Raw genomic sequence first — 14,806 nt, forward strand, 5'->3', positions numbered from 1 at the left:
TTTTACGTGGCTTATTTTTCTTTATTTATTTTAATCTCTTAACTATCTGTACTCTGTCTCTTTAAAGACTTTACCCTTTTTTTTAAGACATTTACTTTATTCTCTATATTCTTATTCTTCTCTCTCTCAAGCCTATGTACATTCATCCAACACTGTGATCCACTGAGGTCTGTTATGTCTGAATCTGTTTTATTGTGAATCTGTAATATTTTTACTATCCAGGAGCATTTCTTAAAATGTTAAGCACTTCTTAAAAACTTAAGTTGCACCATGTACAGGTAATACGGTACCACCTGTGTCCTGCCCAGTCTAAACCTTAACTGTGCTGTTATTATGGTAATTACGGTAGTTCCTGCCAACCAGCACAGTTCAGCAAGGAGCAGCCGCTCCTGCCTCAGATCCATTTGGTGCCCCTGAGCTGTGCACAGTTTCAGGCACACAGCAAGTCCTCATTGGAGCCGCACTCAGCAGTTTAATTTTGAGACTGAGCATGCAGCACAGAAACTCTTTTTATCCAAGTTACAACCAAATCTGACACGCAGAGCAGTGCGCAGTCTGAAAACACGTCTCTTCCACCATGCTCTTCCGCCTGCCTAAGCCTGATTCTGCCATCTGCCCAGGTGCAGGCGGGGAGCGCTGAGAGCACTCTCCTTCCAATCCCAAGCGGGAACACAAACATCCAGTCCCATAAAATCCATTGAAATGCTTTAAAGCCAGAGTTTGCACTGGCGGCACAGTCCCAAGAAGCCGCACTTTAAAATGACGCAGCTTTTTTTTCTGCTGCTGTTGCCGAATCAGGAAATCTCTCTACAGCACGCCACCAACAAACAGCAAAAATCTGTGTTAAAGTCTCTCTCCCTTATTTTTAAGCCTTCTCAGGTTTTTAAGTGGATACGGAGCTGCGGGCTGTGTCCCGCCACCCGGCTAGCTTTACCCGAAATAATTACACGGAAACTGTATTCTTTTAAACACTGCCTGACCCATTAGTTTCAGTTTCTTATTAGCTAGCTTTTACATATTGATCTAACCCATTTCTATTAATCTGTGTAGCTCACGAGCTGGCTTACCGGGAATGATCTTAACCTGCATCTGTCTGGAGTGGGAGAATCATGGCGACTCCCTGACTCAGCTTCTTTCTCCCAGCATTCCATTCTGTTTACTCCGCCTACCTAAGGGTTGGCCTATCAAATGGGTCTAGGCAGTTTCTTTATTAATAAGAAATTACTCCCACATCATTTCCCCTTTTTCTGTTTAAACAAAAAAGAAAGGCTTTAACTTTAACATAGTAAAATTACATATAGCAAAACAGTTATCAAGCAAGAATTACAGTTACAATATTTATATCTATTTTATCTTTTATCATAACTAAGGAAAACTATAACTATCTATTTATTCTTCAACTCCATCAAAGACTCCAGAAGGATATAATACTACCTAAGTAAACAAGAAATAAGAAAACTCTAGAAATGACAGAGACATCTTGCTGCCTGGACAGTCACCCAAAGTTCTTTTGTATGGTTGGGGCATCCATCTTTAGCCTTCAGGCCCATAGTATCCAGCAGACATTTCCATGAAGCAGGAAATTTCAAAGACAGTTCAGTCACTATCTGCTGTGTCCTGTAGAATGTCTCGCAGACTCTTTCATGAGTCATGAACCCCAAAAGACCGTCTCACCTTTAGGCAAGTTTAGCAGTCCTCTCTCTGCGGGTTCTCTGTGTCCATTTTATGCAACAGTCCAGGCAAGAGCAGTTTCTTGCCCAAATGGCTATCCAACTCCATAAGGATCCTCTTCGATGCCCATCTTCCTCTCGAAGTAGATTGGTGCCACCAGGAGCAGACATGTCTCATTGTCATGAAAAGTCCTAAGTTATTAAAACATTAAATGCCATATTCTGCAGTCTTTGAAAGATATGAAGAATGTCTATCTAACTGAAATGTATCTCTATATATCTAGAAAATCTAACTAACATGACTACAAGCTTGACTATTATTGATGATTAACCATTAACCTATATTTCTTAATTATACATTACATTTTTAAATGAACTACACAATCACAATACCTTAATCAAGATCAGAAATACATATACATATAACAAAATATACTGTAAAATCCACACCAATGCAAATTATTCATACCTATATCAATCACAATACCTTAATCAAGATCAGAAATACATATACATATAACAAAATATACTGTAAAATCCACACCAATGCAAATTATTCATACCTATATCATTTCCCCCTTTAAATGTAAAAGAACATTTACAAACAATATTTTGGGAACATGGGCGCAGTTTTTTTTCTCCAAACTGCTTCCTGCTGAATGGGGGCGCTGTTAATCAGATCGTTTAGGGTGTAACCTGTGTGTCAGGTTCATCTCAGTTGGCAGTTGAGTGAAGTAATTTTGTGAAGATGTTCACAGCAACTTTTCGGGAGGTCGTGGTCTATCATACCAAATTGGGATAGAAGAAATCCACAGGGTCTGGTCCTCTGTGAAAACAAAAGAAGACCCTTTCCAAAGTATCATATCCTTAGACCCAAATTTTGAAATCGTAATACCTTTATATCCATTCTGGTTTAGCTTGGCAGCCCATGTAATGAAATGTCTGTCTGTACTTAGCTCCTTTACAGTCAAAAATTTTAAAGAAAACACAATGTACATAATCCAGACTCTCTGTGAATTTTCCATTTTTACGTGGCTTATTTTTCTTTATTTTTTTTAATCTCTTAACTATCTGTACTCTGTCTCTTTAAAGACTTTACCCTTTTTTAAAGACATTTACTTTATTCTCTATATTCTTATTCTTCTCTCTCTCAAGCCTATGTACATTCATCCAACACTGTGATCCACTGAGGTCTGTTATGTCTGAATCTGTTTTATTGTGAATCTGTAATATTTTTACTATCCAGGAGCATTTCTTAAAATGTTAAGCACTTCTTAAAAACTTAAGTTGCACCATGTACAGGTAATACGGTACCACCTGTGTCCTGCCCAGTCTAAACCTTAACTGTGCTGTTATTATGGTAATTACGGTAGTTCCTGCCAACCAGCACAGTTCAGCAAGGAGCAGCCGCTCCTGCCTCAGATCCATTTGGTGCCCCTGAGCTGTGCACAGTTCCAGGCACACAGCAAGTCCTCATTGGAGCCGCACTCAGTAGTTTAATTTTGAGACTGAGCATGCAGCACAGAAACTCTTTTTATCCAAGTTACAACCAAATCTGACACGCAGAGCACTGCGCAGTCTGAAAACACGTCTCTTTCACCATGCTCTTTCGCCTGCCTAAGCCTGATTCTGCCATCTGCCCAGGTGCAGGCGGGGAGCGCTGAGAGCACTCTCCTTCCAATCCCAAGCGGGAACACAAACATCCAGTCCCATAAAATCCATTGAAATGCTTTAAAGTCAGAGTTTGTAGTGGCGGCACAGTCCCAAGAAGCCGCACTTTAAAATGACGCAGCTTTTTTTTCTGCTGCTGTTGCCGAATCAGGAAATCTCTCTACAGCACGCCACCAACAAACAGCAAAAATCTGTGTTAAAGTCTCTCTCCCTTATTTTTAAGCCTTCTCAGGTTTTTAAGTGGATTTAGTCCATCACGTCGGGCGCCACTCTGTTGTGTTACGAGCAGCAGGGCTGCGTCCCTGGCACGCGGCCGCCCGCATGGCTAGCTTTACCTGAAATAATTACACGGAAACTGTATTCTTTTAAACACTGCCTGACCCATTAGTTTCAGTTTCTTATTGGCTAGCTCTTACATATTGATCTAACCCATTTCTATTAATCTGTGTAGCCCACGAGCTGGCTTACCAGGAAAGATCTTAACCTGCATCTGTCTGGAATGGGAGAATCATGGTGACTCCCCGACTCAGCTTCTTTCTCCCAGCATTCCGTTCTGTTTACTCCGCCTACCTAAGGGTTGGCCTATCAAATGGGTCTAGGCAGTTTCTTTATTAATAAGAAATCACTCCCACATCAATGGCAAAATCATGCTGACTTTGACCTAGAAACTTCATTCCCACTAGCAACCTTTCATGGTGCTGGAAGGTGCTTTGTACCCTACAGAAGGAACTTACCCATGTGTGAACACCATATCTGTGCATGTTGAAGCCCGTCAAATTCCAGCACAAAGAGGCTATCTGATCACAAACCCAAAACACTATTTCAGCAGTTATTGGTAACTGATAAATGCAGCAAGAGGGACAGTTTTCTTTAATAATGTGACCCCTCATAGATTGACCAAGCACCAGTAGGTGACAACACACTTCAGAGTATTGAGTCAACACTAACATAAACTGAACTCAGTGGGTTTCAAAAATAAATAAATAGTACACAAAGGGAGTTGGTAATGAATAGACCATAAATCTTGGAGTAGTCAGAGAAGGAAATGAATTTGATCAAAATACTATGTATGAAATTTTCAAGTAACCTCAAAGATTTAAAAAAGAAAATCAACAATAACAATCAAGAAATGACAAACACTTGAGAGAATGTGTTTAAAGGGAACCCTTATTTACTGTTTTCATTGTTATGCAGTCATTATGTATGCAAATACATTTATCCCTTTAAATCTAAAATGGAAATTATAATATGACCCAGAACACCATAGTCTAGGAAGCAAGCCCCAAATGTCTTCTTTGGGAACACTTGCTATGCAGTGATATCTTTTGGCCTGCCAAGGCTACTTCTATGTTATCGGAAAGAAAACTTTGAGACTGATAATAACTTAACACAGTTACTTTTTCATTTTCTAAACTCAAATTTGTATCTGGAAATAAACATTATTAAAATCTAACTTAATACCATTCTCTAAATCTCCACAATCACACCTAAGTTTATATCTTAACTTATTTCACATTGAAGAAATATTACATCTTTTATTTTACTTTTTGTTCATATTCCTCATGTGCCTATTGTCTTCTAACTCAAGATGTACTGAACGATGGCCCTCAAATTCACAGTATATTGAATGGAGTTCTCTAATTCTGGGCTTACAAGCATATATCTCCACACCCCCTAAACAGTACCAACTATTTTCTTACCATTTTTTTTCTAATTCTATGTCTGCATATTTTTATCTTTTCTCCCATCCACCTAGAAACCTTTGAAAACACACATTGAAAATATTCTCTTTCTTAAAGATGATGCAAAGATTTTTGCTTCACATTTCATCCAGCACCAATATAACTAAATATTATTCATAACTATGTAGCTTCCAATATGGCATAATTTGATGGTTTTATCCTCATATCTTGTAATTTTTGTTCAGTAATATGGCTTTTAAAATAATAAGTTAAATAATCCTAAAAGCACATTGAATTTTAAGTTACTAATTATTTTTTATATTTGTTAACAATAAGAACAGGTTAACTTTATGTGAATATAGATATAAATTTGAGAAAAACATCCTTTCCGCAAAGTGTTAGAAAAAAAAACATTATAAAAATATTCAAAACCATGACTTTTTTCCCCTCAGGAATCACATATAAAAATTTAATGAAACCTGAATGGTTGAGTCCTTTTTGAATTAATGATCATTCGGAGTACAATGTTTCACAGAACATTTTATCAATTGCCATATGTTATGTAATTACATAAATGTTGGTGTATGCTGTGAATATGCTGCAAATTAGCAGAATTTCCTGTTTCTGGAAAGAAAATGAGAAATTAATTTGGGAAATGTCAAGTTCAGTTCATGTCAAGATGTTTTTTGTGTCATGATCCTTCATGAAAGATTAAACGGATATGTTCTACTAAATAGATCATTTGGGGGCCGCAGCTGTGCCTTGCATTCTTTCATTTGGCAGATACATTCCACCTGACTTCAGGGAAATTGCTAAGATGATGTTTTTATAGAATGACTCATTTTCTATTTCCTTTGCCCAACTGAATTTAGAAACGAAAAGAGAGTTTTGTGGGTTCCCTTGAAAATAATACCTAGAACATTTTATTCACCTACCAATAATCATACATTGAATTTAAATCACTGTGTATACTTTTAATATCTACTGTACTGTAGAGTAGAATATTGTATACAACAAATCATTCTGGATATATTTCATTTTTAAATCATCTTCTAATTTTAAGATTCACAAAGGAAGATGGAAATACCCTATGATATCTTAAACTATTCACTCTGGTAAGTGGAAGAAAAAGAGTCAGTCTTGATTCAAAGTCAATGGTCACTTTAGGAGGGGGAGAGGGGCGGGAGGAGGGGGAGGGAAATGGGAGGCTGAGAGGAGGCAGAAACTTTTTTTTTCTTTTCAATAAATAAATAAATAAATAAATAAATAAAATTTTTTGACCTGGCTCTTTTTGTTCAATAAAAATGTAACTTTTTTACATCTTCTAGTTTTTTTCCAGCTATGAATTATGACAGTCTTTCACTTTATCGTTATTTTTGGTGGTAAGGTAGTTTTTAATGGTTTTCACCTAACAAATTTGAGTACCAAATGCATATCTTAAAACTATAGTTATAACTTGTAATGTCTGAAATAGTTTAAATACATTTTGTATTTTTGATTATTTGCAAAAATTTTCTAAATCATAACTCATAATGATTCTCAACAAATACATTGTCTTGCCTCTCAGATGTTTTGTAACATTTTACATTCTAATGGAAGATGATCTCAATGGCAGTATATATAAATGTCCTTCACTGATTATATTTACAGGTTACTTGCTGGGATATGGCTCATAAATCCTATTGTACTTAAAATGTACATCAAAATATAGATTATCAAATATTGGTAACTTTAATTAGGGGAGTAATATTAGATCCTGATACAACTGTATCTGTTAAATAGCTTGGTTTTTTTTTATACCTATGAGAATATAGTGTTCCAATGGCAGCAATAGGAAGAATCTCATCATCTTTGAATATTCTGAAAATATATGCTGCTCATCATTATAAAGAACACAATTTTATCTTTCTTCGAAACATAGCATAACCTTCAGTTCAGTAACTTGGTTAACATTATTTTATTTCTAACTAATTGTTAGATGTCTATAGTGAACATATTTGATCAAAATTATTTTTTATATAAAAGCTAAATGTTTTTTATTGTGTCTTTAGGGATTTGAATGTATTCAGATACACTGCCATTGGATGAGTCATTTCAAAAATCACCAGGAAACAATAATTCTTTCAGAGGATTATCCTATATTTTAAAGCTAAAGTAATTCAGGTTGTCTCATTAGAGAAATCACCTGACTCTCTAAGGCAATATAAAATGGACAGAATTTCCAGGTAATACATTTTTATAATTAAATGTTATAAGTAGATAAACAATATATCCACTTATAACACACACAACACACACAATTAAAGTTGTAGATTAAGGGTCAGAAATATCTGCCATTGTGCAATATATTGCTCATATTATGAGTTATATGACCAATACATAACCATTAAATACAACTATAAAAGTGGCATAGGGCCATGTTTGTGACTCTGTAAATCACTGAAGAGGATCTGTAAGACAAAGTCATCAGCATGAAATTCACTGCATACAGAAATTTTCAAGGAAAAAGCTACAAAGGGAGGCAAACACAATATTATGCACAAAAAGAGGCAGATCCGGTCCTTTTTCTTCTTTCTCTCCACAAAGGAAAAGCCACCCCTGTCTCTACCTAAAAGGTTCAACTTTTGACCATACTTGGACAAAAATCCAGTTTGTGGTGGGCACATCATCACCCCCTTGCCTATCACCTCCATAATCTTCCTGCTTTATTTCAAGCAGGGAGCTTTGTTGGCCTTGATCTCTGAGACTGGAGAACCTGCCCACTTACTTTGCTCAAATAAACCTGTTGATATTCATTTTCAGTTCAGCTTGATCTAATGCACTGCATTGACAGAGAAAACTATTATGTGGTGGCAGAAAACCTATTATTAATTATTTATAAAATGTAATTAATGGTGCAGAGTTCCAACTTTTGCATGGATTAACCTAAACAAATAGTGAAAATTATGAAAGTCCAGAGACAATGAAAGCTGAATCTTTGGTTAGATCAGAAAAGATGAAGCTTAAGTGGAAGTAAATGTATGAAAGAACACTGGGCAGTCCATCTAGGATGAACATCCTACTGTGAAGGAAAGAGGATGATTCAGCATAGTGAAGAGTGGAATGATGACTTCCTCGTGTCATACAGAACATTATCTTTTGTTGTGTTTAGAATTTTCCTAAGCAATTGAGTTACAAACCTTAATATGAACCGTAGGGTAAAATAACAGAACTCTACACTGTTATCTTTATACCTGTTCTTAGAATGGCAAATAATATTTGTCACCTAGCTATTTAACACCACAGAATTCTTCACTTTTTAACTAGCCTATCTGTCTTTGCAGATACATTGTGTTGCAGCAATACATTGCCATAAACTTAGTGGTATAAATAACAAAATAGCATTCTTTCATAGTTACAGAGCTAGGAATTTGAAAAGAAAGCATTGGAAGTACCAAAATTCTGCTTAAGAATTGGGGAAAAATATTTTCCTTGACGGAATCCAGCATGTGGTGGACTCACCCATTCACTGATGTGCAGAGCCTTAGTTGCAGTGCCTGGGTGTGCTTCCACATGCTATAGTTTGTGCTTCTGTTTGTGTAAAGGTAGCTACCTGAGTGGCTAAAGTGTCAAATGTCACAATCATGTGCCTCTATTATGTCATCAGTGTAATTCTGTTGCTCTCGTTCATTTTCATCTTCAGTATCAGAAAGATAAAATTGTCCCAGTCTGTACTTCTTTCCAAAAAACAAGGTTAACTGCTTCTGTCAGGAAGATAATTCTGTTCCTTGACAGGTGATTTTTTTTTGATACAGAGTTATAGAATGACTGTAAAGCATCAAGTTCAAGAATTCATTGTCTCAACACTATCCTCTTACTGAATGTGGTGTCCTCCTAAAACCTTAGAATATAAACCTTTGAAAACTAAGATTTGGGAACATGGAACATGTGTTCTACAACTAAGGCAGGTTTTTATGGAAAGATGGTTACTATATACATGACTTCAATCATTAAATTCACTGTTTCAAATCATGTTCATGGAAATATTTTTCCTTATTCTTTGAGGTATATAAATGAAAATGAAAACCTCTGTGAGAAAGAGGCCATTTTTATCCACATGCATATGGCAAGCCAGTTGAATTGTGAAGCAAACTAATCCTTTCATTCCTCTATTAACTAGTCATAAGACATTTCTCTGTGTGATTACCTGTGCCAGCTGAGGAAGAACTAATAGAAAGCGTAGAAGATAACATGGCATCCTGCCAAGTTAGTTCAGAAGCTGCCATCTCCTACAAGCCACTCATGTTCTGATATATTGTTCTGGGTGCTCAAAATGCCAGGACATGACTGCTCTTCATCTCTGGCATTTCCCTTGACTGCACTTGTACAAAATATCATGACGGTCAGGGTAGAAATTCTTGAACAAGGATGTACCTGGGTTTTAAAATCAGTGCATTTCATGATTTCTTAGTTGGGAAGTCAAAAGGTGATCACATTATCGGTCTATTGATTTTTCAAACCCTCTCCAGGGCCCATGGAGATAAGAGAGATTTGTGATAATATAAATTTTGTGTGCTTGTGCAATGAATACTAAAGTTCTTCATCTATCTCTCTTAAAACTCATGTCTTCCATCATTGTCAGATATCAAATAGAAGCAAGTTCATTATGAGGGTTGGAGTAGTATAAAATCAGAACCCCTATTACTTGTTCATATATTATACACCATTTAGTTTTGCTTAGTTCTGAATATACTAGTTTCATGACATCCTGGGTTATTTTTGAGCTCAGATAGCCTTTCTATTTTATATTCGGCATCACTCATATTCTTGGAGGTACCTGGCTATATGACTACTTCATTTTTCTTAATTAGGTGTCATGTCTAGGTGGGGACCTAGTTACAAACCAGGTGGGGCCAATCAAATAGAGCTTAGTTCACATTTATTGCAAAGTAGAAAGGGATGATGAAGTTATACTCTGTACACATACATTTGTACATGAACACGAATTGTGTATTATTTACAAGGTTTATGACCAATAATTTGAAAGAGAATAAGTAGGTATATATGGAAAGACTAGGAAGGGAAAAAGGGGATTATTGTTTTTTTTTTTTTTTTTTTTGGTTTTTCGAGAGAGGGTTTCTCTGTAGCTTTGGTGCCCGTCCGGGAACTAGCTCTTGTAGACCAGGCTGGCCTCGAACTCACAGAGATCCGCCTGCCTCTGCCTCCCGAGTGCTGGGATTAAAGGCGTGCGCCACCACCGCCCGGCTAAGGGGATTATTGTAATTTTATTATAATCTTAAAATTATACAAATAAACTAAATAAGTAAAACATTTCATTTAATGGCAAAGTTTTATACCTAGAGAATCTGTTTCTCTCATAAGAAAGATGACATTGTGGGAATATGATATATATTATACTTGCTTTCTGTATGATTTGAATGATACACCAGAAGATTCCAAACCTACAAAGATAACAATTTCAAATAAAACAATAAGCAAACTCAAATACAGGAGAATAAAGATATATTCATGTACAAAATCTCACAAAAGAGGAAATGAATCTTATGTATTTCTATTTACATCTGATAATGAAAGAACAGAAATTACAAAAGTTTTAAAAATGATTGAAAGAGAAACATCACACTTCACAATAGCTACCAATAACATACAATATCTTGGAGTAACCCTAAGCACACAAGTGAAAGACCTTTACAACAAGAAATTTAAGCCATTAAAAAATAGAAATTGAAGATATCAGAAAATGGAAAGATCTTCCATGATTTTGGGGAGATAGGATGAACATAATAAAAATGACCTACCAAAAGCAATCTATATATTCAATGCAATTCCCATCAAACTTCCAACACAATTGTTTACAGACCTTAAAAGAACAATAATCAACTTCATACAGAAAAGCAAAAAAACCCAGGATAGCCAAAACAATCCTGTAAAATAAAGGACCATTCGGAGTCATCACCATCACTGACATCAAGCTCTATTATAGAGCTATAGCAATGAAAACAGCTTGGTATTGGCATAAAAACAGACAGGTTGACAAATGTATATTAATCCACGCACCTATGAACACCTGATTTTTGAAAAGAAGTTAAAATTATACAGTGGAAAAAAGAAAGTATCTTCAACAAATGGAGCTGACATACTGAATGTCAACCTGTAGGAGAATAAAAATAGATCCATATCTATGCCCATGCACAAAGCTCAAGTCCAAGTGGACTAAAGATCTCAATGTAAATCTGACCACTCTGAAGCTGACAGAAGAGAAAGTAGGAGGTAGCCTTCAATGCATGGGCACAGAATACCACTTCCTAAATATAACACCAATAGCACAGATACTGAAAGCATCAATAAGTAAATGGTACCTACTGAAACTGAGAAGTTTCTGTAAAGCAAGGTACACAGTCAATAAGACAGAAAGGCAGCCGATTGAATGGGAAATGATCTTCACCAACCCCACATCAGTCAGAATATTGATCTCCAAAATATATAAAGAACTCAAAAAATAAGACATCAAAATTTAAAATCACCCAATTTAAAAAAAAATGGAGAAAAGAACTAAACAGGGAATTCTCAAAAGAAGAATCTCAAATGCCCAAAAGACACTTAAGGAAATGTTCAACATCCTTAGCCATCAGGGAAATGCAAATCAAAACAATTCTGAGATATCATCTTACACCAGTCAGAAAAACTAAGGTCAAAAACACCTAGAGGATATGGAATTAGGGGAGAATTCCTCCATTGCTGGTGGGAATGAAATCTTGTAAACCACTCTTTTTTTGTTGATTTTTATTGAGCTCTACATTTTTTTTCTGCTCCCCTCCCCATCAGTCCCCTCCTCACTTCAACCCTCTCCCAAGGTCCTCATGCTCCCAATTTACTCAGGAGATCTTGTCTTTTTTTATTTCTAATGTACATTAGATCTATGCAAGTCTCTCTTAGTGTCCTAGGTGTTGTCTAAGTTCTCTAGGATTGTGGATTGTAGGCTGATTTAGTTTGCTTTATTACAATATTCTAAATAATCATCTTAATACACACTATCTCCGATGCATGAGAACAAATAACTATTATTAATTAAATTGTGTTAAATATTTTTCTATCAATGTTCACCAAAAGTAATGGTTGTTTTCCAGTTAAAAATATTCATTGTAACATGTGATATAAATCAAGATGTATTTTTCTGACATTTTAAAATTTAACTTTTAAATTATAATATAATTACAAAATTTATTCCTTTTATTTCTTTCCTCCAAACCCTTCGATATACCCCTATACTCACTCCCATTGGCTCTTTTCCCATTAATTATTATCATGTGCATATATGTAAATAATTATGCCTTTCTAAAATAACCTGCTCAGTCCAAGAAATTAAAAAATCTAAGATTCAGTTCTTTGAGACAATAAGCAAAACTGACAGAACCTTGATCAAACTAAATAGAAAAAAGGGAAGAAAAAAAAAGGAAGGAGGAAGAAACTGCTATTGGGCAAGGGTCTGGGGAGGAAAAAACAAATAGACACATACCCATCTTAAATTCATCCTCACCACTCCTGAGGGTGATCTCTCAGGGATTCCTAGTTCCCAATATCGCTGGAGTTTCCATCTGTAGCATTCCACCTTTATACCTTGAGATAGTCTGTGAGTTGGGCAAGGGGCTGGAGATTGAAACACACACACACACATACATAGCAAGAGCGAGAGCAAGAGGGAGAGGGAGAGAGAGAGAGAGAGAGAGAGAGAGAGAGAGAGAGAGAGAGAGGTGAAAGGGGGAGTCATCCTTGAAAGAAGAATGGCAATTTTATTGTGTTCCAAAGCAGCTTATATAGGGTTCTCCTTAACTAATGGCCATGTTCCAGCTCCTGGGATTCTCAGCTCCAAACCCACCAAAAACCACTCCACTGCCATCAGGAACTCATGAGGATCTTGTGCCCAGAACAGTTGCTAGCAGGGAAAATAAGCTGTTAACTCCAGCAGGAAAAGGGTCATAGAAAATTTAGGGTCTGAGGGTTTACATTCCCCAAAAGAAAAAAAAATGGATTAAAGGAAAGAAGTAAATAAAGAATGAAAGGAACCAAGTTAGTAGAATCATAATTTAATGGGGAAATACAGCAGTAGACATGAAAACTTGAAAGAAAAATATTAAGAGGAAATACTCTAAAAATGTGTATTCCACGAAGCTGGAAAACCTAAAATAAATGGGTAAATATAGAGATTCAGTCAAAGCACAAAAATTAAGCCAAGAACTTAACAACCCAAAGGGATCTAAAATATATGAGGTTATTAAAAACATTATAAAAAGGACTATAGAAAAAATAAGGCCAGAGGCAAATGAATTGAGTACAGAATTCTACCAGATATACAAAAATATCCAAATGTCAAAATCATTCTATGAAGCTATTATCACTCTAATACCAAAACTGAGAAAGATATAATAAAAAATTAGAGACCAATACCCTTGACATATAGTAGAAAAGTGTTCAATAAAATTCTTGCAAACAGAATGTAGTTATTCACAGAAATTATTCAATTTTGGAACATTAGTTAAAGATGTGTTACATTTGTTTATGTTGTGGAATATTTCTTTAATGGTACAAAGGTTTTTGATGTATTGCATTCTTTTTTTTTTACTTTATTTTATACCTGGGGTATGAAGTGGTACAGATTTCAACAATTTGGGGATATTGAAAACTTGCATACATATAATCAAATATCCTAGAAAATCAACCTTAATTGAGATTTAAACACTCATTAATTTACATTTTATCTATACCCATCTGTGCAGCAAGAAGATCATTTCCCAATTTTTTTGCCTCTGACATGTCATACAGATGGTTGAAGAATTTTCCATTCATGGCTTCAAGTGCATACTCAAAATATTTCACATTCGAGGCAATTCATTTTCACATTAGGATTGCTCAGTCTATATTATAATATAAAAACACATAAAATGTCAGAAATACCACTTGACAAGAAGAATTGCTCACAAAGTATAATTGCGTATGTGAATGTTATCATTATTGTAATGCATTCTTTTATGTTGCATTTGTTTAACTCTGTAAAACTGTGTTATTTTGACTGTCTAAGACACTTGATTGGTCTAATAAAGAGTTGGCAGGACAATAGCTAAATAGAAGGGAGGAGAAAGGCGAGACTGGCATTCAGAGAGAATAAACACGAGAAGAAGAGAAAAGAGGAGTAGGAAAAGGAGGAAAGGAGAATGCTATGGGCCAACCACCCACACAACCAGACATGGAGTAAAAGGATAGAATGATATTAGGAACCGAGGAAATGTTAAAGCCCAGAGAAAAAATATAGACAGGATAATTTAAGATAAGAAAAGCTGGCTAGAAAGAGCCCAACTAACTCTCAGCATTCATAAATAAGTAAAGTCTCCATAGTTTCCATGTATTATTAATTTGAAAGCTGGGAGACTGGCCCCAAAGAGAAAAAAACAATAACAACAACAACTACTACTACATTTTGGTGCTCAATGAGAGACACAAATTTCTACATAGGGCCTGAAAAACTAGGGAAAAAGTAAATTAAAGGATAGGGCTCCTTTAAGCAACTTTGCAATATAGCAGAGCTTGTAAACAGTCCTTTTCATGCTAAACCAAGACCAAAATAAGTTAAAAGAGCCTGTCACAGTGCAGAGCCTTTTTTGAAATCCTGTCTTCTGATTTTATTTTCACAAATTTTACTCTTAAAATGTGCTCTTAAGAGCTTTACATTTGTCTTGTTAATTGACATGTTCAATGCACTTTTGGGTAAATGATATTCCATCATGAATG

Source organism: Microtus oregoni, unplaced genomic scaffold (genome assembly GCF_018167655.1).
Source record: "Microtus oregoni isolate MIOR12 unplaced genomic scaffold, Mior012 000021F_ref0000039, whole genome shotgun sequence".
NCBI classification, from domain to species: domain Eukaryota; kingdom Metazoa; phylum Chordata; class Mammalia; order Rodentia; family Cricetidae; genus Microtus; species Microtus oregoni.